This window comes from Helianthus annuus, chromosome 4 (assembly GCF_002127325.2).
Source record: "Helianthus annuus cultivar XRQ/B chromosome 4, HanXRQr2.0-SUNRISE, whole genome shotgun sequence".
In the NCBI taxonomy this organism is placed as follows: Eukaryota; Viridiplantae; Streptophyta; class Magnoliopsida; order Asterales; family Asteraceae; genus Helianthus; species Helianthus annuus.
Genome location: NC_035436.2, coordinates 50,230,711 through 50,256,067, shown reverse-complemented (window position 1 = coordinate 50,256,067; position 25,357 = coordinate 50,230,711).

Sequence of the window (25,357 nt, the reverse complement as noted above, 5' to 3'; positions counted from 1 at the left end):
AACTGCAAAGAATCAATTAATAATGCTTTAATGGTTGTACAAACGGTATATGAAATGTGTATAAAAATCGATCAATAATTCAAAATTATAAACTCATGTAAGTTACGTAACAAAACACCATGCTAGATAAGTTGATTATTTTTAAGAAAACTGTTCCAAAAGATATAGTTTGACAAAACAAAAAGTAAAAATTGGGCATATAAATCATTACCTTAATGGGATCATTTTCACTCAATTTAATCATCACATGAGCATTGATGCTGAAACAAAAATAAAAAAGAAATCAATTTTATTCTCAAAAATCAAATACTGAATTCAACTAAATAAGAAAACTAATTATGCCTAATTGCAGCCGTTTCATATTTAGTCATATACTTGATTGTCTTCTGAGGCTACTCAACACCTTCATGTTACTGTGTATCATCGTTGTCACCTAACAATAAATCCGGAATGTCTTCTTTCTTGTTATCATCGTCAATCCCTTCCACAACACCTTCATGAGACAATCGTGCAAAATTAGTGCGTAAATTAATAAAATTCGTAAGAAATTGTTCAACTGAAGCCAAAAACGTGTTGCTTACATAGAGTTCAGGTTCCACTCACTCATCCTTGTATCTTTAAATTGAATTTTTCGTTTAGAGAAATCAAATCGAATCGCTTATAATTCCGCCAAATTACACTTGCCAACTGATGTCCATAAACAATCATCACCCATCAAAATCAAATCAAATAAAAAAATCTATGGGTTTAGCTTAAATCAGAAACATCTAAAAGCCTAAAAAATTGCTTGTATTGGCGAAGACGATAGAAGGAGTATTAGTAGAAGCAGGAGGGAAAATTGGAAGGATTTAGATTAACAACGTTGTGATTCTGAAACACACCAAGCCCCCTTTTGACTTCCTCATGGGACCATCGCTGCTCGTCGGCTCACCCGTTTTCTTGGCTAGAACCTTATTCATGTGAAAAGTACCCACCTTTCTAGTTTCTATGGCCTAAACGAAAGCATTAAAAATATAAGTTAATTTATAACTCATTCATGTGAAAAGTATGCACCTTTCTAGCAATGGTATAATACCTGTTGTCGGTTATTGAATGTGACTGGAAAACTACAAGACATGCATTGATTAAAAAACATAGTTTGTTGACATTTATGAACCTACACGCATAATGAATTTTTTCCCGTCCTTCCTTGTATAAATCTTGTCATAGCCTGTAATAAAGGAGCTAGCACTATCTTGGTCACTGCAAAAAGAAAAGGAAAATAGAATGATCATTAAACTTTTGAAAAATTAACATTATCCGAACAATATAAACTTATTATTGTGACAACCGGCACCAAACCGGTAATTTCCGTACACTTTAATTATTATTTAATGATTGCAATTATGTGCTTAAATGTCAACATTGTCTGATTACATACTATACTTGTGAATTCATGCACGTTGTATGCTACAAGAATTACTTTATGCATTAATGAACAGCGTTGCGTCAGAAATACTAGAAAACTCACCAGTAAGACACAATGTGTCAACAGAACTGCAGAAAGCAGTAAGACATTAGAATTAGGGCCTAGGTATAGGCCCAGCGACAAGTATACATTAAAACCCAAGAGAACATACAAGGGTTAACATATAGACATTCCGGAAGCTAAAATAAGCACTAAAAAGCACCCGAAACGCACTTTAAGTGCAGAATTTTATTAAATTCAGCTATAATCAGCATTATGACACTGAAATATTATGCAGAAATTATGATTTATCATCCAGAATATTTCCCTTAGTGTCCGGAATTGAAAGTGTTACAAAAGAGTACATAAAGGACACTAAACGGCGTAATTTAGCACTTTAACGAGCTGGTATCTAACCGAACAACCGGACATTACCCGGAACATCAAAATAATATTAGAAGCATTGTTTTTATTTTTTCTGCGATAGTTATGGTCCCCAAGTATCATAAAACCTCCTAAAATATCTTGTAACTAAGCCTTCCAACTAATACTTGATTTTTAACCTTAATGTAACTAGTTTAGTTACTACCTAGTCTATTACCCCCCCCCCCCACCCCAACCTATAATCGGCCAACATGGCCTTTACACATTTGATTTTATTTCATTTGTTTAATAGATCTTGTTCCCCCCCTAAGTGGCATGTTATACAAAGGTTAAAAGGTTAGAAAGGTTATAAGGAATACCCTTGAGATCATACTTCATTATCTAACACACACAACACACACTTCCTTCTCTCCCCCCTTCTTCTTGCAATCGGCCGAACCAAACACCCCCATCATCACCTTCATTCACCCACTTCTCATACATTCCAAGCTTGTATTAAGGTGCTAGAAGGTGCATAGTGAAGCTAGGAGCTTTCGAAAGTTCAAGAACCACTCTTATTTGCTTTGATCCACTTCATTTGTCCTCTTGATCATCTCTAGCCTTGTGCTAGTGGTAAGTGTAACAACTATTATTAAAATCCATAATTAGAATGATAATTAGTCAATAAGGAAACCCTAATTGAGAAACCCAAGTAGTTCCGCATAAACCCTAAAATTTTCGTAACAATCGGAATCAGGATCAGGGCCCCTAAAACTTAGGGGGGTTAAACCCTAGTAGATGTTTATCTTTCAAATTTGCTGTAAAAGTGAAAATAATTCGTTCAAATTACTCAGCAAAGCTACTGGACAACGAAACAACCTAAGCTAGAAACTAGACCCGTCGCGCCACGCGACGGGTGCACCTATTTCTTTCGCGTGGCGCGAGGGAGGGCAAAATCCAGGTATAAATAGGGGGCAGTGGCACTTGAATTCTGCTTGAAGTTCGACGTAAAAATTCGAATTATACACTGAGTTATAATAGAAATCGTTCACACACACACACTAATATCGAATCGCTGCCGCGGAACAGGGTAATCACTCAATCGCTATTACGATTCATTCTCCGAGATCAATATATCCAACGAATGTCTAAGTGCCGCCCACATTGGGCTATGCTTTGTCGTATGTCGGTAATCCGATAAATGAGTTGAAGCATTGTACTTTGTCGTTTGTCGATAATTCGATAAATGAGTTGAAGTACTATACTTTGTCGTTTGTCATTTTGATAAATGAGTTGAAGTATTGCACTTGGTCATTCATTGTGAGAATTTGATCTCGTAAGTTATCGTAACTGCTGTATTGATCACTAACCCTGTTTTGTGTGCATTATTGTTAAAATTAGGTTAACAGGGCTAAAATCCTATTCTATCCGTAATAAATCTGCAATGTGAGTTATTCTTCTTTTATAAACTCTTTTCTCACAGTTTGTGAGCTGTTAATTGTTAACAATACTCCAAATTATTTTCAGAATTATAACTTACAGTGATTAAGTTTATGTAATCACCAAATTACAGCCGGTATGTGGGGTATTGTGCACATTACTTGATAATCTTCACCATTGGGGCAGCCATTGGGTGATATGACCATAATCACAGACACCATTGGACGTATGGGCCAATGGGTCGAGTGGTAAAGTACTGTGGGTAGATTGGTTGATATCGGAAACATTGTAAAAGATCTTACCACTGTAAATTATAATAAATGTGTCATTTTCAGTAACCAGAATAATTCACTCAGTATTTCCCCGCTGACAAAATCTTTTTCAAACATGTTTCAGGTGACCTGCTGTAAATCAGGAAAAGTGCTGAGGAGCATTTCAAGCTTAAAATAGTGGCTCGATATAAAATAAATAAAGATGTTTTGAAATAAGAAATTTATCACTAAACCTATGTATTGTAAATTCTCGGGGTTTTATCCCGAATTGTGAAATACAAATAATCGGGAAAAGTTTTAGCTTTACAACGATCCTGATATTAAATTTCCGCTGCTAAACTCAATTAAACAAATATCACGGGGTTTCTGTCCCACGGCTCCGGAAACGGGTCAAACCGGGTCGGGGGCCGTGACAGAAACAAGGTGGTATCAGAGCCACTGAGTTAAGCTGATTAAGTATTTAAACAATACTTAATTTTCCTGATTACTATTATGTGATTATGTGTTTATATGCTTTTAACTGATTATTTGTTAGTTACAGTATGAGTAAGCAAAAGTTGCAAGATATCTATCTTAAATTAGATAGATCAATTAATGAAGAGGGAAGTTCGTCCAAAACTAAAATTTCAAAGCTCCCTACGATTCCTGAGGAAGGAATATTTGTGCGTAAAGCACAGTATGAGAATCCATTATCTCCTAGAAAAAGGAGTATGATTATTAAGAAAAGTAAGGAGCAAATCCGAGAAAAGAGGATTAAAAAGGAAACCCAGGATTTAATCAATAAATCACCTTGGGAAGATATGAAAAATGGGCAAATTTATATATGCTAGCTACCGTGGCAGAAAATGCAAATCTTTAAAGTACTCTAAATATAGTACTAGTATTTCTCAGTAAATAAATAAATAAAACTGAGTATGTGTTTCCTTGTATTTAGTGCAAATAGTGTGCAATAAAACTTCCATGTTATTTGTTAAACTTTGCTCCAAAGTTTTAACTTGATATTTTGTGCATTTTGCATATATGCTACACAGCATGAACGAGATATCTGAAGCTTTTCAGAACCTCAATCTGTACCCAGTGAATATAGAAGTTTCTCATGAAGTTACGGGATATATTGCTGATGTGGACCAAACTATAAAATCTCCTACTCCACCAGTAACCAAACCAAAAAGAAGGCCAAAGAAAAATTATGTGTGGGGAAGCCGTATACGTAAGAAAAAGTCAGTTACAAAACCTCCTAGAACTAGTAAACCTTTAGAAAAAGGAAAGGCGATTATAATTCAGGAAAACCCTAATCCGCAAGAACAGGAAACTGAAGCCAATGACGAATCTAGGCAAATGGAGGAACAGTTTGATCAGTATTCTCAAGAAATAGAAATAGAAATAGGGCAAGGTTCTAGACCAACTCAGGTAGAATTCGGAGAGAGCTCTAATCAAAATAAGAAAATTACCTTTCAGGATCAGATAGATATTTTACTGGAAAAATGTGAGACTATGCAACCTGCCAGTCCGCGTATTTTTACCTATCCTATCGAAAACCCAATCCCTATGAATTTTGCACCAACCATCACTGAACCAATAGTCCATGACCAACCTGTAGAAATGGAAGAATGGTGGACAAACGATTGGCAATTTCAAAATATTGTCAATAACGCCTACTCGTTTCTTCCACAGTTCGACCCAGAACCCCTACCTAATCCACCAATGAGCAATGAAAATCTGGCGGAACTTCGCCATTTCGGTGAGGAGTTGATGGATGCAGGAAATAGAATTAAGGAAATAGGGGGACAGATTGCCTGGAAGTATGACGAGAGGGAACTCCGTTTCTAAAATAACAAGTAGGAGGGTGGTAAAACTATCTTTGTATAATAGTAACAGTAAATAGTGAAATCAGTTGTAACATAATGAATAAAACCTTGTAAAATATCGGTGTGTATTGATGCATACTATACTGATATGAAATGGAATCGAGAACTCGATAATTTTGGCTTTATGTGCTTTAAGTGTTTGAATTATTGGTATAAATTGCTAATTGCTAATTACTTATAATAAATTATCATCAGATGGCAAATCACGATAACGAACCAGTAAATGAAGTTAATCAATCGGAGCAACATCCAGAAGATCAATATATGACCAAACAAGATATTGAAAATATGGTTGCCGAAGGCATAGCCAACACAATTCCAATGTTTGTTGCTGCTATGAAAAATCCAAACGATCCGCAACATATCGTTCCTAGTAAACATACTATCGAAGATAATTTCAGTAATAGTATAAACGGGGGCAATGATCATATAAATCATGACAATGAATCTCAGCACACGCCGCGCCCTAAGAAACGAAAGGCTGCAACACCTGGTTGCACTTTCAAAGAATTCCTTGCTTGTAAACCCGCTGAATTTGCAGGCAACGAAGGAGCAACTGCAACACTGCGATGGTTAGAGAAAACCGAAGCAGTAATTGCAATAAGTAAATGTGCTGAAGAAGATCAAGTCATGTATGCCTCAAATCTGTTTAAGGAAGGAGCACTAGAATGGTGGAACACAGTGCTGCAAGCAAAATGAAGACGAGTGGCTTATACTATGACTTGGGAAGAATTTAAGAATCTTGTTGAAAGAAAATTCTGTCCTGAGTATGAGAAGGAACAAATGGCAAATAAGTTCTTAAATCATCGAATGACCGAGGTAGATTGTCGTGGTTATACTTCGACATTCTTCGAATATGCGAGAGTGGTACCTAACTTGGCTTCGCCAGAACCGGTACTCATTTCTCGATATATTTGGGGATTAATTAGCGAAATTCGCAATATCGTTAAAGCTGCGAGACCTCACACTATTGACGATGCAGTAGAATTAGCAAATACCCTAACCGACGAATTGATCCGCACAAGAGATGAAGATAGGAAGAAAGAATTGGCTCAGAAAATTGCCCAAGGATTTAGGGTGGGTAATAGTAGTAACTTCAAGAAGAAAGGAACAAGACAATCTTCCATCCCGCCATTCTGCAGGAATTGCAAAAGGAAGCATTTTGGAAAATGCAATGCAATTTGTAACTTCTGCAAATCTGTGGGCCATAGTGAAGAAAACTGTAAGAAGAAAACTGTAACCTGCTTTCACTGTGGAGAAATCGGACATTACAAAACCGAATGTCCTAAATTGAACAAAATCACTGATAACAAAGGCAAACCCGTTGAAGGAACTGTTAAGAAGAATGCCAGAGCTTTCCAGCTAACTACTCAAGAAGCCGAGCTCATTCCGGATGTGATAGCCGGTACGTTTTTAGTTCACAACGTCTATGCAAAAGTATTATTTGACTCTGGTGCAAACCAAAGTTTTATAAATACTTCATTCTGTCAAGCCCTTAAGTTACCATTAACTACCGTTAGGCAGATTTTTACAGTTGAAACTGCAGATGGGAATTCTGTAGAAATTAATCAGGTTTTGCAAAAAGTAGAAATAGAACTTTCAGGTCATAAGTTTGTTGCAAACCTATTGCCTATGAAATTAGCTGAGTTTGATGTTGTGTTAGGAATGGATTGGTTAATAGCCAACCATGCTCAAATCATTTGTGATAGGAACTCTATAGAAATTCAAGCACCTAATGGACAGGTAATTAAGATTTCAGGAGATAAACCTCGGAAGCCATTAAAGTTCATATCAGTAATGAAAGTTGCTAATTATGAACGGAACCAAGGAATAGTATATATGATTTCTGTAATCATTTGTACTAAAGGTAAGGAACTCAAGGAAATCCCTGTAGTCTCAGAATACCCAAATGTATTCCCAGAAGATTTACCTGGGTTACCACCAGATAGAGAGGTAGAATTTAGGATTCATCTAATTCCAGGAACTACACCGATAGCCAAAGCACCTTATCGATTAGCTCCTACCGAAATGCTAGAATTAAAGAAACAATTAGATGAATTACTAAGCAAAGGATTTATACAACCTAGTTCATCCCCTTGGGGTGCACCAGTGTTGTTTGTGAAAAAGAAAGACGGATCAATGAGAATGTGTATTGATTATAGAGAATTGAATAAGGTTACAATCAAGAATCGATACCCATTACCTAGGATTGATGATCTTTTCGATCAATTACAAGGAGCTAGGTATTTTTCTAAGATAGACTTAAGGTCCGGATATCATCAATTGAAAGTTCAAGAGGAAGACATACCTAAAACTGCTTTTAGAACTAGGTATGGTCATTATGAGTTTACAGTCATGCCCTTCGGATTAACCAATGCCCCAGCTGCATTCATGGACATGATGAACCGAATTTGTAAACCATATTTGGATAAATTTGTAATCGTATTCATTGACGATATACTCATTTATTCCAAAAGTCAAGCCGAGCATTGTCAGCATTTGCATGCACTCTTAACTTTGTTAAGAAAAGAAAAATTGTATGCTAAATTCTCAAAGTGTGAATTTTGGTTACAAGAAGTGCAATTCTTAGGCCATATGGTGAATCATGAAGGTATTCACGTAGATCCTGCTAAGATCGAAGCAATTACCAACTGGAAGGTTCCACAAACTGCAATGGAAATCAGAAGTTTTATAGGTTTAGCCGGTTATTATAGACGGTTTATTAAGGATTTTTCCAAGATAGCCATACCATTAACTAAGCTGACCTGTAAAGCCACTAAGTTTGAATGGGGACCAAAACAAGAAGAAGCTTTTAGAATCTTAAAGAAGAAATTAACCAATGCGCCAATCTTAGCCTTACCAGAAGGAACAGAAGATTTTGAAGTATATTTTGATGCTTCAAAATTAGGATATGGATGCGTGTTGATGCAACGCAAGAAGGTAATTGCGTATGCCTGCAGACAATTGAAAAAGCACGAAGAAAACTATACGACTCATGATTTAGAATTAGGAGCTATAGTTTTTGCCCTTAAAATTTGGAGACATTATCTGTATGGGAGTAAGTTTACCGTTTATACGGATCACAAGAGTTTAAGGTATATATTCGGGTAAAAAGAGTTAAACATGAGACAAAGAAGATGGATGGAAGTCCTGAGTGATTACGACTGTGATATTCAATATCACGAAGGAAAGGCCAACGTAGTAGCAGATGCCTTAAGTCGTAAGTTCCATGAAAAGCAAAAGCGAGTCCGTGCTCTTAGAATAAATCTACAAGTAGATTTACGGGAACAAGTGAAGGAAATTCAGAAAACGGCAATCAAGGACGAGGCCGAAGGAATGAAAGGTTACCTAAAAGAATTGGAACAAGGAAATGATGGAATTTGGAAATTTCACAAAAGCAGAATTTGGATACCTAAACAAGGAAATTTAAGATCGAAGATTTTAGAAGAAGCTCATAAATCTAGGTATACTATACACCCAGGAAACAACAAAATGTACCAAGATTTAAGAAAGAATTTCTGGTGGATAGGAATGAAAAAGGATATAGCTGAATACGTATCTAAGTGTTTAATCTGTTCACAAGTTAAAACCGAACACCAGAAACCCTCAGGTTTACTACAACAGTTAGAAATGCATGTATGGAAATGGGAACTTATAACAATGGACTTTGTTACTAAGTTACCCAGAACCAGAAAAGGTAATGATGCAATTTGGGTAATCGTGGATCGATTAACCAAATCAGCTCATTTTCTACCAATAAAAGAAACCTTTAGCATGGAAAGGTTAGCCAAGCTGTATGTGGATGAAATAGTATCCTTACATGGAGTCCCGCTCTCCATTATATCAGATAGAGATAGTCGTTTCACTTCCCGATTTTGGACAAGTTTCCAAGAATCAATGGGAACTCGACTCAATCTGAGTACTGCATATCATCCACAAACTGATGGACAAAGTGAAAGGACGATCCAAACTCTGGAAGACATGCTTCGAGCATGTGTAATTGACTTTGGAGGTAATTGGGATAACCATTTACCATTAATTGAATTCTCCTATAACAATTGTTACCACTCAAGTATTGAAGCCGCTCCATTCGAAGCATTGTATGGACGCAAATGCAGAACGCCTGTATGTTGGGCGAAAATAGGAGAAAGTCAATTATCAGGTCCAGAAATTGTGCAAGAAACCACAGACAAGATAACTCAAATCAAGGAAAGATTGAAAACAGCCAGAGATCGCCAGAAGAGCTATGCCGACAATCGTCGCAAACCACTTGAATTCCAAATAGGAGACAAAGTACTACTGAAAGTATCTCCTTGGAAAGGAGTTGTAAGATTTGGAAAGAAAGGAAAACTGAGTCCCCGATATGTTGGACCATTTCCAGTGATTCAACGAATCGGACCAGTTGCTTATCGCTTACAGCTACCAGAAGAACTAGCTGGAGTACATGATGTATTTCATGTATCCAATCTCAAGAAATGTTTATCAGATGAATCTCTGGTAGTACCTCTTCAAGACATAGAGGTAAATGAGAAGCTGAAATTCATAGAAAAACCTTTACAAATAGAAGACAGGAAAATCAAGTTTCTCAAACACAAACGACTCGTATTGGTGAAAGTCAAATGGAATTCCAAGAGAGGACCAGAATACACTTGGGAACTGGAATCCGAAATGAAGCGCAAGTATCCTCATCTATTTCAGTAAATCTCGAGGACGAGATTTTTCTTAAGGTGGGGAGGATGTAACAACTATTATTAAAATCCATAATTAGAATGATAATTAGTCAATAAGGAAACCCTAATTGAGAAACCCAAGTAGTTCCGCATAAACCCTAAAATTTTCGTAACAATCGGAATCAGGATCGGGGCCCCTAAAACTTAGGGGGGTTAAACCCTAGTAGATGTTTATCTTTCAAATTTGCTGTAAAAGTGAAAATAATTCGTTCAAATTACTCAGCAAAGCTACTGGACAACGAAACAACCTAAGCTAGAAACTAGACCCGTCGCGCCACGCGACGGGTGCACCTATTTCTTTCGCGTGGCGCGAGGGAGGGCAAAATCCAGGTATAAATAGGGGGCAGTGGCACTTGAATTCTGCCTGAAGTTTGACGTAAAAATTCGAATTATACACTGAGTTATAATAGAAATCGTTCACACACACACACACTAATATCGAATCGCTGCCGCGGAACAGGGTAATCACTCAATCGCTATTACGATTCATTCTCCGAGATCAATATATCCAACGAATGTCTAAGTGCCGCCCACATTGGGCTATGCTTTGTCGTATGTCGGTAATCCGATAAATGAGTTGAAGCATTGTACTTTTTCGTTTGTCGATAATTCGATAAATGAGTTGAAGTACTATACTTTGTCGTATGTCATTTTGATAAATGAGTTGAAGTATTGCACTTGGTCATTCATTGTGAGAATTTGATCTCGTAAGTTATCGTAACTGCTGTATTGATCACTAACCCTGTTTTGTGTGCATTATTGTTAAAATTAGGTTAACAGGGCTAAAATCCTATTCTATCCGTAATAAATCTGCAATGTGAGTTATTCTTCTTTTATAAACTCTTTTCTCACAGTTTGTGAGCTGTTAATTGGTTACAATACTCTAAATTATTTTCAGAATTATAACTTACAGTGATTAAGTTTATGTAATCACCAAATTACAGCCGGTATGTGGGGTATTGTGCACATTACTTGATAATCTTCACCATTGGGGCAGGCATTGGGTGATATGACCATAATCACAGACACCATTGGACGTATGGGCCAATGGGTCGAGTGGTAAAGTACTGTGGGTAGATTGGTTGATATCGGAAACATTGTAAAAGATCTTACCACTGTAAATTATAATAAATGTGTCATTTTCAGTAACCAGAATAATTCACTCAGTATTTCCCCGCTGACAAAATCTTTTTCAAACATGTTTTAGGTGACCTGCTGTAAATCAGGAAAAGTGCTGAGGAGCATTTCAAGCTTAAAATAGTGGCTCGATATAAAATAAATAAAGATGTTTTGAAATAAGAAATTTATCACTAAACCTATGTATTGTAAATTCTCGGGGTTTTATCCCGAATTGTGAAATACAAATAATCGGGAAAAGTTTTAACTTTACAACGATCCTGATATTAAATTTCCGCTGCTAAACTCAATTAAACAAATATCACGGGGTTTCTGTCCCACGGCTCCGGAAACAGGTCAAACCGGGTCGGGGGCCGTGACAGTAAGAACATTGATCCCTTCTTTTATCATCATATGAAAGTGGTTAAAGTAGGTTCATGTTGATAAACTTAAAGAAACACTAAGAAACATGAAGGTGAAACTTGAACATAAGCTTTAAATATGAAGAAAACTTGATGTACATGAGTTGTTATGATTGTTGGTTATTGTTTGTTGGTAGAAATGATGTAGATCATCATACAATCTTGCTAGATCATGATTAAAAACATAATCTAGCAAGATAAGGGGATGAACATGTTAAAGCTTATGAATCATCCACAAAAAGATCATGAACTTGATAGAACACTATGTTTTCCTAAAAATAAAGATCAAAGTAAGATGATAAACATGTGGATCTAAATATCCATGAGTGGTTTTTCAAAAGAACTAAGTTAAAAATACAAGTTTTACTTAATCTTGGTTCATAAACAAATAAACCTTATTTTTGGTGGTTAATAAAGTAAAGATACACATGTGTAACAAGAAAATACAAGAAGTAGTATTTTTAGAAAACATGAACATAAGTTGTAAAGAATCATATTCTTTAAAAATGAAGTTTTTAAAGAAGCAATCACACTTTAAAGGGTAACAAGACTTACTAAATACCCTTGTAAGTTACCACACATTTTTATAAATTTTCAAGTTCATGAAATAGAGAAATTAGTGTATGTTGTTGATGATTGTTGTTGAAATTGATTGATGATGATTTTTAAAAGAAAATAAACACATGTTTTGAAAACATGGGAAACCTCCATTTTTAAGGGAAACTCTGTCAAAATTTTTATAAATTTTGACACTTAGAAAAATATTCAAGTTTTGAGAAACTTATTCCCTAAAAATGTATACCAAGGTATTTACCAAGGTTTCCCTAATTTTTGAGTCAAGAAACAATGATTTCGTCAAGGTTAAAAATTTGACATTAAGTATGTATATTTTTTAGAAAAATATATATATTATTTGATCACCAAACTTTGTGCTAAGTGTATGTAGTATGTATTATATGTGCTAGTGTACTAGGACTTGAAAATACACTAAATACTCTTGAGAATTAAAAACACAAAAATACACATACAACATACAAGATACATAATTCGGGTGCAAAATACAAGATACTTATATTGAGAAAATAATATAAGAAGATACATAGTTAAAAATATAAAATATTTTTTAACACAACAATACATATACAAAAGATAGTGACTTGTGCTTGTACGATACAATTCTAGTGACTAACGATAAGAAAACGCGTATAGGTCACGACGTTAATTAAGCAAATCCGGCGAAGTTTACGACGCAAGGAACGCAAAGTTATGAGTTCATGCTCCCCCTTTTCTTTAACTATTTTTGGTTTTATAACTTCGGGGGTGAAATACATGTTATAAAGGTACAATGTTTATAAATGGTATGATAAAAAACAAGAGGCACTCTTGCTGATAACTAGTACCAAGTATGATGCGTTTTGAGAAATGATACGAGAAATGATACGAGAAATCGTGTCACGAATAGGGTACCATAAACACCATTAATCGTGTATATACTTAGACCGCAGAACAAAAGGTTAGATCTAATGGGTTTCAGGGCAGCCCCACTCTTGGTGACAACTAGTACCGAGTAGTGTTTTTGTGTCTCCGTCGTGAATCGACAACTAGAAAAATGCCTATGGTTTGGTGACTTCCTATGTCGTGTCACATGTTAATGGCCTTGCAACCCATTAACAACTTGATACATACAGGAATACTTGAGTTATACAAGAATACATGATTTATACAAGAGTACTTGATTTATACATGAATACTTGATTTACACAAAATACATACCATGTTTTTCATATAAAGTATACAAACGTTCAATACAAGAACTGCATGAATTCACACTAACATTATGTTGACGTTTTTCCAAAACTCACATGTATTTCAGGTAACTAGAAGTGGATGTGCGCGCGACCTTACTCATGCTTGTGGATGTCGTTTATGTTTATCTTTTAATGAAGTTGTAAACTTTTTAGACAATGTTTCATGCTATCTCGCGATGTAAACGCTAAACTTATGTTTTCAAATTATGAAATGTTTGGTATTTGAAGTTATTTTATGAGCATGTAGTATGTTTACCTTTCGTACGCAATGAGAACCTTTCATGATCACACCTCGTCCTTCCGCCGCAGAAAGGGGTGTGACAGATTGGTATCAGAGCTGCGATTGTAGTGAACCAGGATTCCTTCTCGAGTCTAGACTACAATCTCTAGGATCTTGTCACGAAAAAAAATTTTCAAAAAGTTTTCATTGCATAAAACGTCCCGCGACATCCACTACCTGAAACTGTTTACAAAGAGTCAAGAAGAGACATTACGAGACTTAGGGTGCACTGGAGTAGCACTTATCTGTGATTAAGAAATTACTTGCAATTATGTGTGATAATTGATATATGCATATACTAGAAGTAGAATGATACAAGTATACGTGACCTTACCTGAAAACATTGGCCTATCTGAAGGAAGTGATACGAGGATGGAACGAACTGTGCGGACTGTGCAAGGAGTTACGTAATTATGGATGCATACATAATTATGGAATTCAGTGCACAGAAATCACAGCAAGTCTTGTCACGTATAGCTTCCCTCAGTGCAAGAAAAGGTCAAACATGAACACCCCTCCCCCAGCCTACTAAATGCTCTGCTAGAGTAATAATTGTTTGATGTCACTTATGTGGTATATGCTTGTATATATATACTACTACTGTCTCGTAAGATGATATCAAACAAATGTCTAACCCTATTGTGTTACGTTCTGTCAGAACATTGCACCCAGAAGAGCTGTGAATGCTCGTGATCAACCTCCTCCTCCCCCACTGCCAAAGACTGCTGAAGAGCTAAACGCTCTACTGGAAGAAAGGATCTCCGCAGCTATCGCCCAGTACAAGGCGAATCGCACCGAAGACAGTGGAGGACCAAGCAATGCTAGACGTAACGGACATGGAGATTCGTCTGGAGGAAACGCAGCTCAAGGCTGCACCTTCAAGCAGTTCCTCGACTGCAAACCACTGAACTACGATGGCACTGGAGGAGCAGTGGCGTTTGTACGCTGGACGGAAAAGACTGAAGACACTATCCGCATGAGCAAGTGTACCACGGATCAACAAGTCACTTTTGCTACTGAGTTGTTTGTCGATGAAGCTCTGATTGTTGGAACTTGCAAGTTCAAACTCTGGGTGATGATGCCGCTTATGGCTTAACTTGGGATGAGCTAAAGGAACGTATGAGGGAAAAGTATTGCTCATGTGCTGAACTCCAAAGGTTGGAGACTGAGTTTTGGCATTTGACCATGGAAGGTGCTGATATCACTGGTTATACTCGAAGGTTCCACGATCTGTCAAGGGTGATCCCCTATATGGTGACTCCGGAATTTAAGCGTGTTGAACGCTATATTTGGGGACTAGCCTCAAAATTCCGTGGCATGGTAACTTCGGCCAAACCTCAAACAATCACTAAGGCTGTAACTCTGGCTGTCAGCCTTACTGAAGATTGTGTTCGTATGAAGAAGCTATCTCTGAACCCAGCAGAAAAGTCTGAAACGCATGCTGAGTCGTCTGGGGACAAGAAAAGGAAACATGCAAACCTGAATCAAGCAACTCGTAACAACAAGGGTTCCAACAAGAAGCGTGACCCCAACTCGCCTCAGGAGGCGAAATTTCTTGCAGCCATGAATGACGCTCCAGCTAAGGGATACATGGGCACCTTGCCCAAATGCAATCGGTGCAAGCATCATCACGGGGGAGTTTGTCGCATTTCAAAGTGTGACAAGTGTGGAAAGTTGGGTCATTGCACTGAAGACTGCTGGGGTAAGGGAAACAGGAACGGGAGTGGAAACCACAACGGTACTGGAAACAATGGTGGAAATGGAAATAGCAATGGTAACCGAGTTGGAATGAAGCTGGGCAATGGTAACTGAGCATTTGTGATTGGAGCAAGGGACGCACGCGAAGACCCTAACGTGGTCACCGGTACGTTTCTCATTAACAATTACTTTGCATCTATATTATTTGACACTGGTGCCGATTATAGTTTCATGTCTGTGGAATTTAAACGTATGCTTGGGTTAGAGCCTAGTAGATTGGATATTCCTTACTCCATAGAACTAGCCAATGGTAAACTTGTTGAATCGGGCGAACTTGTTAGAGGCTGCACACTAGAACTTGGTGAACGGAGATTTAGCATCGACCTCTTACCTATCCAATTGGGTAGCTTCGATGTAGTAGTCGGAATGGACTGGTTGTCCAAGAACAAAGCTGAAGTTATTTGTCATGAGAAGACCATTCGCATCCCTTTGGCGAATGATGAAACTCTCATAGTACATGGAGAAAAACGAGACGCGCCTCTACGAATCATCAGTTGCATGAAGGCACAGAAATGCCTAAGGAAAGGATGTGTTGCTTTCCTAGCTCATGTTGCAGATAAGAAGGCTGAGGAGCCGAAACTCGAAGATATCCCTGTGGCGGAATTCCCTGATGTTTTTCCCGAAGATCTGCCAGGACTACCTCCGCAACGACAATTCGAATTCCGTATAGACTTGGTTCCAGGCGCCGCTCCTGTCGCCAAGGCACCCTATCGACTTGCACCATCCGAGATGCAAGAATTATCTACACAACTCCAGGAGTTGTTGGATAAAGGATTCATAAGGCCAAGCTTCTCGCCCTGGGGAGCTCCAGTATTGTTCGTGAAGAAAAAGGATGGAACTCTGCGGATGTGTATCGATTACAGAGAACTGAACAATCTCACTATCAAGAATCGGTACCCACTACCAAGGATTGATGACTTATTTGATCAGTTGCAAGGATCAAGCTACTATTCCAAGATCGACCTTCGATCTAGATACCATCAGTTAAGGATACAAGAGGAAAGCATACCAAAGACTGCATTCAGAACATGCTATGAGCATTACGAGTTTCTTGTGATGCCATTCGGACTGATGAACGCGCCACCGGTATTTATGGATCTGATGAACCGCGTATGCAAACCATATCTCGATAAATTCGTGATTGTATTTATCGACGATATCCTAATCTACTCACGGACAAAAGAAGAGCACGAGCAACACTTCAGAACCATACTGGAACTACTGAAGAAAGAGAAACTCTGCAAAATTCTCAAAGTGTGAATTCTGGATTCGCGAAGTTCAATTTCTTGGTCACGTTGTGAATGAGAAGGACATTCACGTAGACCCATCCAAGATTGAAGCCATAAAGAATTGGGAAGCCCCCAAAACCCCAACTGAAGTTCTTCAATTTTTGGGCTTAGCGGGCTATTATCGACGGTTTATTGAGGATTTCTCAAAAATAGCTCCACCGCTAACGACCCTTACGCAGAAAGACAAGAAGTATGACTGGGGTGACAAGCAAGAAGAAGCCTTCCAACTACTCAAAAACAAGCTATGCGATGCACCAATACTATCATTACCCGAAGGCACAGAAGACTTCGTTGTATACTGCGACGCTTCACGACAAGGTTTGGGTTGCGTGCTTATGCAACGCCAGAAAGTCATTGCTTACGCTTCAAGACAATTGAAAGTACATGAAAGGAACTACACCACGCACGACTTGGAACTAGGTGCGATGGTATTCGCCTTGAAGATCTGGCGACACTATCTGTATGGTACTCGATGTACAATCTTCACAGATCACAAAAGTCTACAACACATACTTGATCAGAAGGAATTGAACATGCGCCAGCGGCGATGGGTCGAGTTGCTAAACGATTACGACTGTGAGATTAAGTACCATCCTGGAAAGGCAAACGTTGTAGCGGACGCTTTAAGTCGAAAAGAAAGGGTTAAGACCCTAAGGGTTCGAGCATTGGAAATGACTATTCGAACGAACCTCACTTCATGTATTCGTGACGCACAACAAGAAGCCCTTATGATGGAAAACCGTAAATCTGAATACCTCTGGGGTGCATTGAAATACATGGCGCCAAATGAAGAGGGAGCCTTATACTTTAAGAAGCGTATTTGGGTTCCGCTCTATGGCGGTATTTGAGAAGTCATCTTTGATGAAGTGCATAAATCTAAATACTCGATCCATCCAGGATCGGACAAGATGTATCAAGACTTGAAGGAATACTATTGGTGGCCGAGACTCAAGAGCGACGTTGCTGTTTATGTTGCAAAATGTTTAACCTACGCTAAGGTTAAGGCCAAATATCAGAAACCGTCTGGCCTACTACAACAACCAGAGATTCCCATGTGGAAGTGGGAGCAAATCTCGATGGACTTCATAACGAAATTACCCAAGACCCCTAGAGGGCACAATATGATATGGGTGATAGTCGATCGGCTAACGAAGTCTGCGCATTTCCTACCAATCCGAGAGAAGGATAGCACTGGAAAGCTTGCTGAGATATACCTAAAAGAAATTGTGACGTGTCATGGAGTGCCTATCTCAATTATTTCAGACAGAGATGGACGCTTTGTCTCAAGAATCTGGCGATCCTTTCAGGAAGCTTTTGGATCTCAGTTAGATCTGAGCACGGCATTCCATCCCCAAACAGACGGCCAGAGCGAACGAACCATATAAAAATTAGAAGATATGCTTCGCGCATGTGTCATGGACCTAGGCGGCAGCTGGGATACTCATCTACCTTTAGTTGAGTTTTCCTACAATAACAGTTATCATACAAGCATCAAAGCCGCACCTTTCGTAGCTCTGTAGGGCCGCGAGTGCCGATCGCCCTTATGTTGGGCAGACGCTGGAGACAAGCGAATGGTTGGTCCTGAACTTGTACAAGAGACAACCGACAAGATTACATAGATCCGAGAACACATTAAGGCGGCTCGAGGTCGATAAAAGAGCTACGCTGATCGAAGACGAAAACCATTAGAGTTCGAGGTGGGAGACAAAGTTTTGCTAAAAGTCTTACCCTGGAAGGGCGTAGTGCGATTCGGAAAATGTGGGAAGTTGAATCCCCGATACATCGGACCATTCAAGATCTTTGAAAAAATTGGGACTGTGGTGTATAAGTTGGAATTAACGGAAGAACTTAACGGCGTACATGACGCGTTCCATGTATCCAACCTCAAGAAGAGTCCAACACAAGAAAACTTGATCATCCCTGCGGATGAAGTGCATATTGACGACACCCTCCGATTTACAGAACAACCCGTTGAGGTTATAGACTGGAAAGTCAACAAGACCAGAAGGAGCAGTGTCAAACTTGTCAAAGTACGTTGGAACTCTAAGCACGGACCCGAGTACACGTGGAAACGTGAAGACCAGTTCAAAGAGAAGTAACCCCACCTGTTCAAGAAGACTCCTGTGAGAGTTAGTTCAGCCTGAATTTCGGGACGAAATTCTTTTAACGGGGGGAGACTGTGACAACTGGCACCAAACCGGTAATTTCCGTACACTTTAATTATTATTTAATGACTGCAATTATGTGCTTAAATGTCAACATTGTCTGATTACATACTATACATGTGAATTCATGCACGTTGTATACTACAAGAATTACTTTATGCATTAATGAACAGCGTTGCGTCAAAAATACTAGAAAACTCACCGATAAGACACAATGTGTCAACAGAACTGCAGAAAGCAGTCAGACATTAGAATTAGGACCTAGGTATAGGTCCAACGACAAGTATACATTAAAACCCAAGAGAACATACAAGGGTTAACATATAGACATTCTGGAAGCTAAAATAAGCACTAAAAAGCACCCGAAACGCACTTTAAGTGCAGAATTTTATTAAATTCAGCTATAATCAGCATTATGACACTGAAATATTATGCATAAATTATGATTTATCATCCAGAATATTTCCCTTAGTGTCCGGAATTGTAAGTGTTACAAAATGGTACATAAAGGACACTAAACGGCGCAATTTAGCACTTTAACGAGCCGGTATCTAACCGAACAATCGGACATTACCCGGAACATCAAAATATTATTAGAAGCATTGTTTTTATTTTTTCTGCGCTAGTTATGGTCCCCGAGTATCATAACACCTCCTAAAATATCTTGTAACTAAGCCTTCCAACTAATACTTGATTTTTAACCTTAATGTAACTAGTTTAGTTACTACCTAGTCTACTACCCCCCCCCCAACCTATAATCGGCCAACATGGCCCTTACACATTTGATTTTATTTCATTTGTTTAATAGATCTTGTTCCCCCCTAAGTGGCATGTTATCCAAAGGTTAAAAGGTTAGAAAGGTTATAAGGAATACCCTTGAGATCATATTTCATTATCTAACACACACAACACACACTTCCTTCTCTCCCCCTTCTTCTTGCAATCGGCCGAACCAAACACCCCCATCATCACCTTCATTCATCCACTTCTCATACATTCCAAGCTTGTATTAAGGTGCTAGAAGGTGCGTAGTGAAGCTAGGAGCTTTCAAAAGTTCAAGAACCACTCTTATTTGCTTTTATCCACTTAATTTGTCCTCTTGATCATCCCTAGCCTTGTGCTAGTGGTAAGAACATTGATCCCTTCTTTTATCATCATATGAAAGTGGTTAAGGTAGGTTCATGTTGATAAACTTAAAGAAACACTAAGAAACATGAAGGTGAAACTTGAACATAAGCTTTAAATACGAAGAAAACTTGATGTACATGAGTTGTTATGATTGTTGGTTATTGTTTGTTGGTAGAAATGATGCAGATCATCATACAATCTTGCTAGATCATGATTAAAAACATAATCTAGCAAGATAAGGGGATGAACATGTTAAAGATTATGAATCATCCACAAATAGATCATGAACTTGAAAGAACACTATGTTTTCCTAAAAATAAAGATCAAAGTAAGATGATAAACATGTAGATCTAAATATCCATGAGTGGTTTTTCAAAAGAACCAAGTTAAAAATACAAGTTTTACTTAATCTTGGTTCTTAAACAAATAAACCTTATTTTTGGTGGTTAATAAAGTAAAGATACACATGTGTAACAAGAAAAATACAAGAAGTAGTATTTTTAGAAAATATGAACATAAGTTGTAAAGAATCTTATTCTTTAAAAATGAAGTTTCTAAAGAAGCAATCACACTTTAAAGGGTAACAAGACTTACTAAATACCCTAGTAAGTTACCACACATTTTTATAAATTTTAAGTTCATGAAATAGAGAAATTAGTGTATGTTGTTGATGATTGTTGTTAAAATTGATTGATGATGATTTTTAAAAGAAAATAAACACATGTTTTGAAAACATGGGAAACCTCCATTTTTAGGGGAAACTCTGTCAAAATTTTTATGAATTTTGACACTTAGAAAAATATATAAGTTTTGAGAAACGTATTCCCTAAAAATGTATACCAAGGTATTTACCAAGGTTTCCCTAATTTTTGAGTCAAGAAACGATGATTTCGTCAAGGTTAAAAATTTGACATAAGTTTGTATATTTTTGAGAAAAATATATATATTATTTGATCACCAAACTTTGTGCTAAGTGTATGTAGTATGTATTATACGTGCTAGTGTATTAGGACTTGAAAATACACTAAATACTCTTGAGAAGTAAAAACACAAAAATACACATACAAGATACATAATTCTGGTGCAAAATACAAGATACTTATTTTAATTTTTGAGAAAATAATATAAGAAGATACATAGTTAAAAATATAAAATATTTTTAACACAACAATACATATACAAAAGATAGTGACTTGTGCTTGTACGATACAAGTCTAGTGACTAACGATAAGAAAAAGTATATAGGTCTCGACGTTAATTAAGCAAATCCGGCGAAGTTTACGACGCAAGGAACACAAAGTTGTGAGTTCATGCTCCCCCTTTTCTTTAACTATTTTTGGTTTTATAACTTTGAGGGTGAAATACATGTTATAAAGGTACAATGTTTATACATGGTATGATACAAAAACAAGAAGCACTCTTGGTGATAACTAGTACCAAGTATGATGCGTTTTGAGAAATGATACGAGAAATGATACGAGAAATCGTGTCACGAATAGGGTACCATAAGCACCATTAATCGTGTACATACTTAGACCGCAGAACAAAAGGTTAGATCTAATGGGTTTCAGGGCAGCCCCACTCTTGGTGACAACTAGTACCGAGTAGTGTTTTTGTGTCTCCATCGTGAATCGACAACTAGAAAAATGCGTATGGTTTGGTGACTTCCTATGTCGTGTCACATGTTAATGGCCTTGCAACCCATTAACAACTTGATACATACAGGAATACTTGAGTTATACAAGAATACATGATTTATACAAGAATACTTGATTTATACATGAATACTTGATTTACACAAAATACATACCATGTTTTTCATACAAAGTATACAAACGTTCAATACAATAACTGCATGAATTCACACCAACTTTATGTTGACGTTTTTTCCAAAACTCACATGTATTTCAAGTAACTAGAAGTGGATGTGCGCGCGGCCTTACTCATGCTTGTGGATGTCGTTTATGTTTATCTTTTAATGAAGTTGTAAACTTTTTAGACAATGTTTCATGCTATCTCGCGATGTAAACGCTAAACTTATGCTTTCAAATTATGAAATGTTTGGTATTTGAAGTTATTTTATGAGCATGTAGTATGTTTACATTTCGTATGCAATGAGAACCTTTCATGATCACACCTCGTGCTTCCGCCACAGAAAGGGGTGTGACAATTATTACTACTTCAAGTCACATAAATTAGATAATAAGGTTCATAACACGGTTCAAAAAATGAAGCAACACTCATTTACCTTATCCTATCTTTTCGAAGCCATCTCATATATTTGTTTCTTGAAAAGGGTATTCCTTCTTTCTTTCTCCCTGAAGATTCAATATTTTCTTGTGTAGTTTGTTCCCACATGTCTTTATTGTCACACGCCCAAAAATCCACACGCGGAGTATCACCGCTTGGAGGCGTGACCGACCAGGATCCAGCCACCAATCATATTGAACAATATAAATTAAGTAAATAAAAGTCCAATCCAAACAATATAATTGGTGTCAAAACAATTCAACCAAGTTAAAGTTATCAGCAGAAGCATAAAGTTCAAAACCCAAAACATAAGTTAAAAGTTCATAAGTTTAACATGGAACTCAACAGTCCATGTCCCACAACGACCTCTCCTCCTCGTGCAAGCTCCATCTACGCACCTAACGACCTGCAAGGCATGTAACAACGAGTCAACAACAAAGTTGAGCGAGTTCACAGCTGGTGTTCATTATTAAGTTGTTTCAAAACCAGGAGTTCATTTGTAAGTTGTAAATTAATCCGTTTACCCTGTTTCCCAAACATATCCATAGTTGGTGGGGGCTTCCCCATGTTAACCACTAGACCCGTTTACCATATCGACCACTGACTAAAGTAAGTTGGTGCCCTGACGTCAATGTCTATCATCATTGACTAGTGCCCAGATCCATTAGTTCACGCCCGTCCTCTGCGGCACGGTGTGAGGCTTGTCAAACCTAAATAACGCTATCTAACTAATGACCCGCTCGCCATTGGCCCGACGATTAAGTCGATATAAAAGGAGGGACTTCATGATAGAGAGTTTTGGTCTAGTATCCGTGTTGTCACCCTTCAGTAAAGAGGGTGTGTACGAAATCCCCAAACCAGGAGATTACGCAGGTTCCGATTATATTTTTATCATGTGTTGTCACCCTTCAATGAAGAGGGTGTGTACGTGTCCCAAACCAGGAGATCACGCAGTTTCAATTTCAATCCTTTACCCATTCCCAACCCTTGGGAATCCCATGCCTTGTGAAAAGTGTGAACTCACCTTGGTTTTGCTCGGTAGATAAAGCGTTTGTCCTAAGTTGATCAACCATATCCTATTATGGGTATCACCAATTAGGACGGTAAACAAGTAATCACATATAAGCTACACGTATCTAACACGTATTTGTCAAGTAGTTGCACAAGTAATAGTTATGGCATAACAACTTAATCATAAATAATCTATTTATAAAACCATTAACACGAAATGACATGAAACAGTGAGATGTGTGTGTAGCCTACTAGATCAAGGCCCATTAATAACTAAGTGTGCGGCCCACTTAATTAAGCCCAACATATCGACTGTGTGGCCCACTACCCAGTGTGTGGTCATGCAGGATAAGGTGGTACATCGTGCATTTAAGTGTTGTACATTTGGGAGTGTGTGCGACATGTTTCACATTTAGAAAGTTTATTTATCTAATATACATCAACATATATGACATGAAACACATCAACATATATCACATGTATACCATACATAAATAGTTTGTCAACTAATCATCCAGGACAACTCATAGTGCATTAACCACTTTCGAACCTTATGTATTTTCCAAACAAACCAACAGTTAATAATCATACAAGATCAATTTAAAAAATCCCAAATCTAGACTATAAATTTTTGTCGCTAGCATATGTATATTTTCAATTTTTAAAATCACAACGAACTCATACATTCGACCAAAATAAAACCACCAGATTTCATTAATCAGTTTGTCTTTATCAATTTGTATTCACAACCGATTCCCAAATCAACAAATAACTCAAACCAATGTGTAGGTCTAAACAAACAGTTGGTCACCAATACTTATTTACACACCTTCATTTACAAATCAAAGTTTATAAGGGATGCAAGATAAACGGTACAAAACAAGTCTCATATTATATGTACAGCATGCCCTTTTTACACTACCAATCAATTAGCCATTAAATCATTCTAAAACAGTTTGCGTATGATCTAACCACAATTACTACCATACATAATCAACGGATATGATTCTAATCATATTACAAGCATTAGCAGCCTTTTAACATAACATCCTACTAGTTTTAAAACACTTTTTCGAAACAAGATCAGAAGTTTCAAGGGTACAGACAATAGTCGAAAACTAACCTATGGGTTCCGATGTCATCATCATTCCCGGTGGCTACAGCCGCTGTCGGCCACCGCTGGCATCAGCCTCATTATAATAACATAGCAGCAACACATAACATCATCGGGTCATTATTGAAACAACAGACGTTACCCCGTTCATCTCCGTCGCGTCCGAAACCCTAACCGCGGCCGCCATCGCAGATGGCTCCACTGCCGTCGTACGCCGTTGAACCATAGTCGATTACTTCTCTCCCTCATCGACTCTTCGAATCTTCTCCGTTCTTGTCGTCTGGCACCACCGTATGCCACCACCAACCGGTGGTGGCCGTTTAATTGCGTGAAACGGAAGGGGGGGTGCCATCAGTTTGGATGAAGGAGAAAAGGAGATTAGGTTTTAATGTTTGGGAAGTTAAGGCAATTATGGCATGCAAAAGTATACGTATATAGGAGAGTTCTAGTTGGGGCGGTTTAGGGAGTGCACAAGGGCTGCATATATGATCATATTGGGCTGCGAGTTACTGGGCTAAGGAAATGCCCCACCTGGGCCGTGAACATAGAACAGGGATGTGAGGGCAATTGCATGCATTGCATGCCCTCATGAATAATAACTAAATACTGAAGTGGACAAGAATGTGTAGCAGCCCTCGGTCATGTTGATTGTTGGTATAATACCTAAATTTATAGTTGTTATAATACACATATCTACATTATCACAACCAATACAAATAACAAATATATATAGAATTGGGCTGAGGTTCGGAACTCTCGAATCCCGAGTTACGCGAGCGAGTTGAATCGACACGCTATACATGTAATTTGATTCAAGCGGTTTGGGTCGGTTCAAAAGAATAAGAATTCGGTTTCTAAATTATAGTTTGTATAATATAAACTTATAATAAAATTTA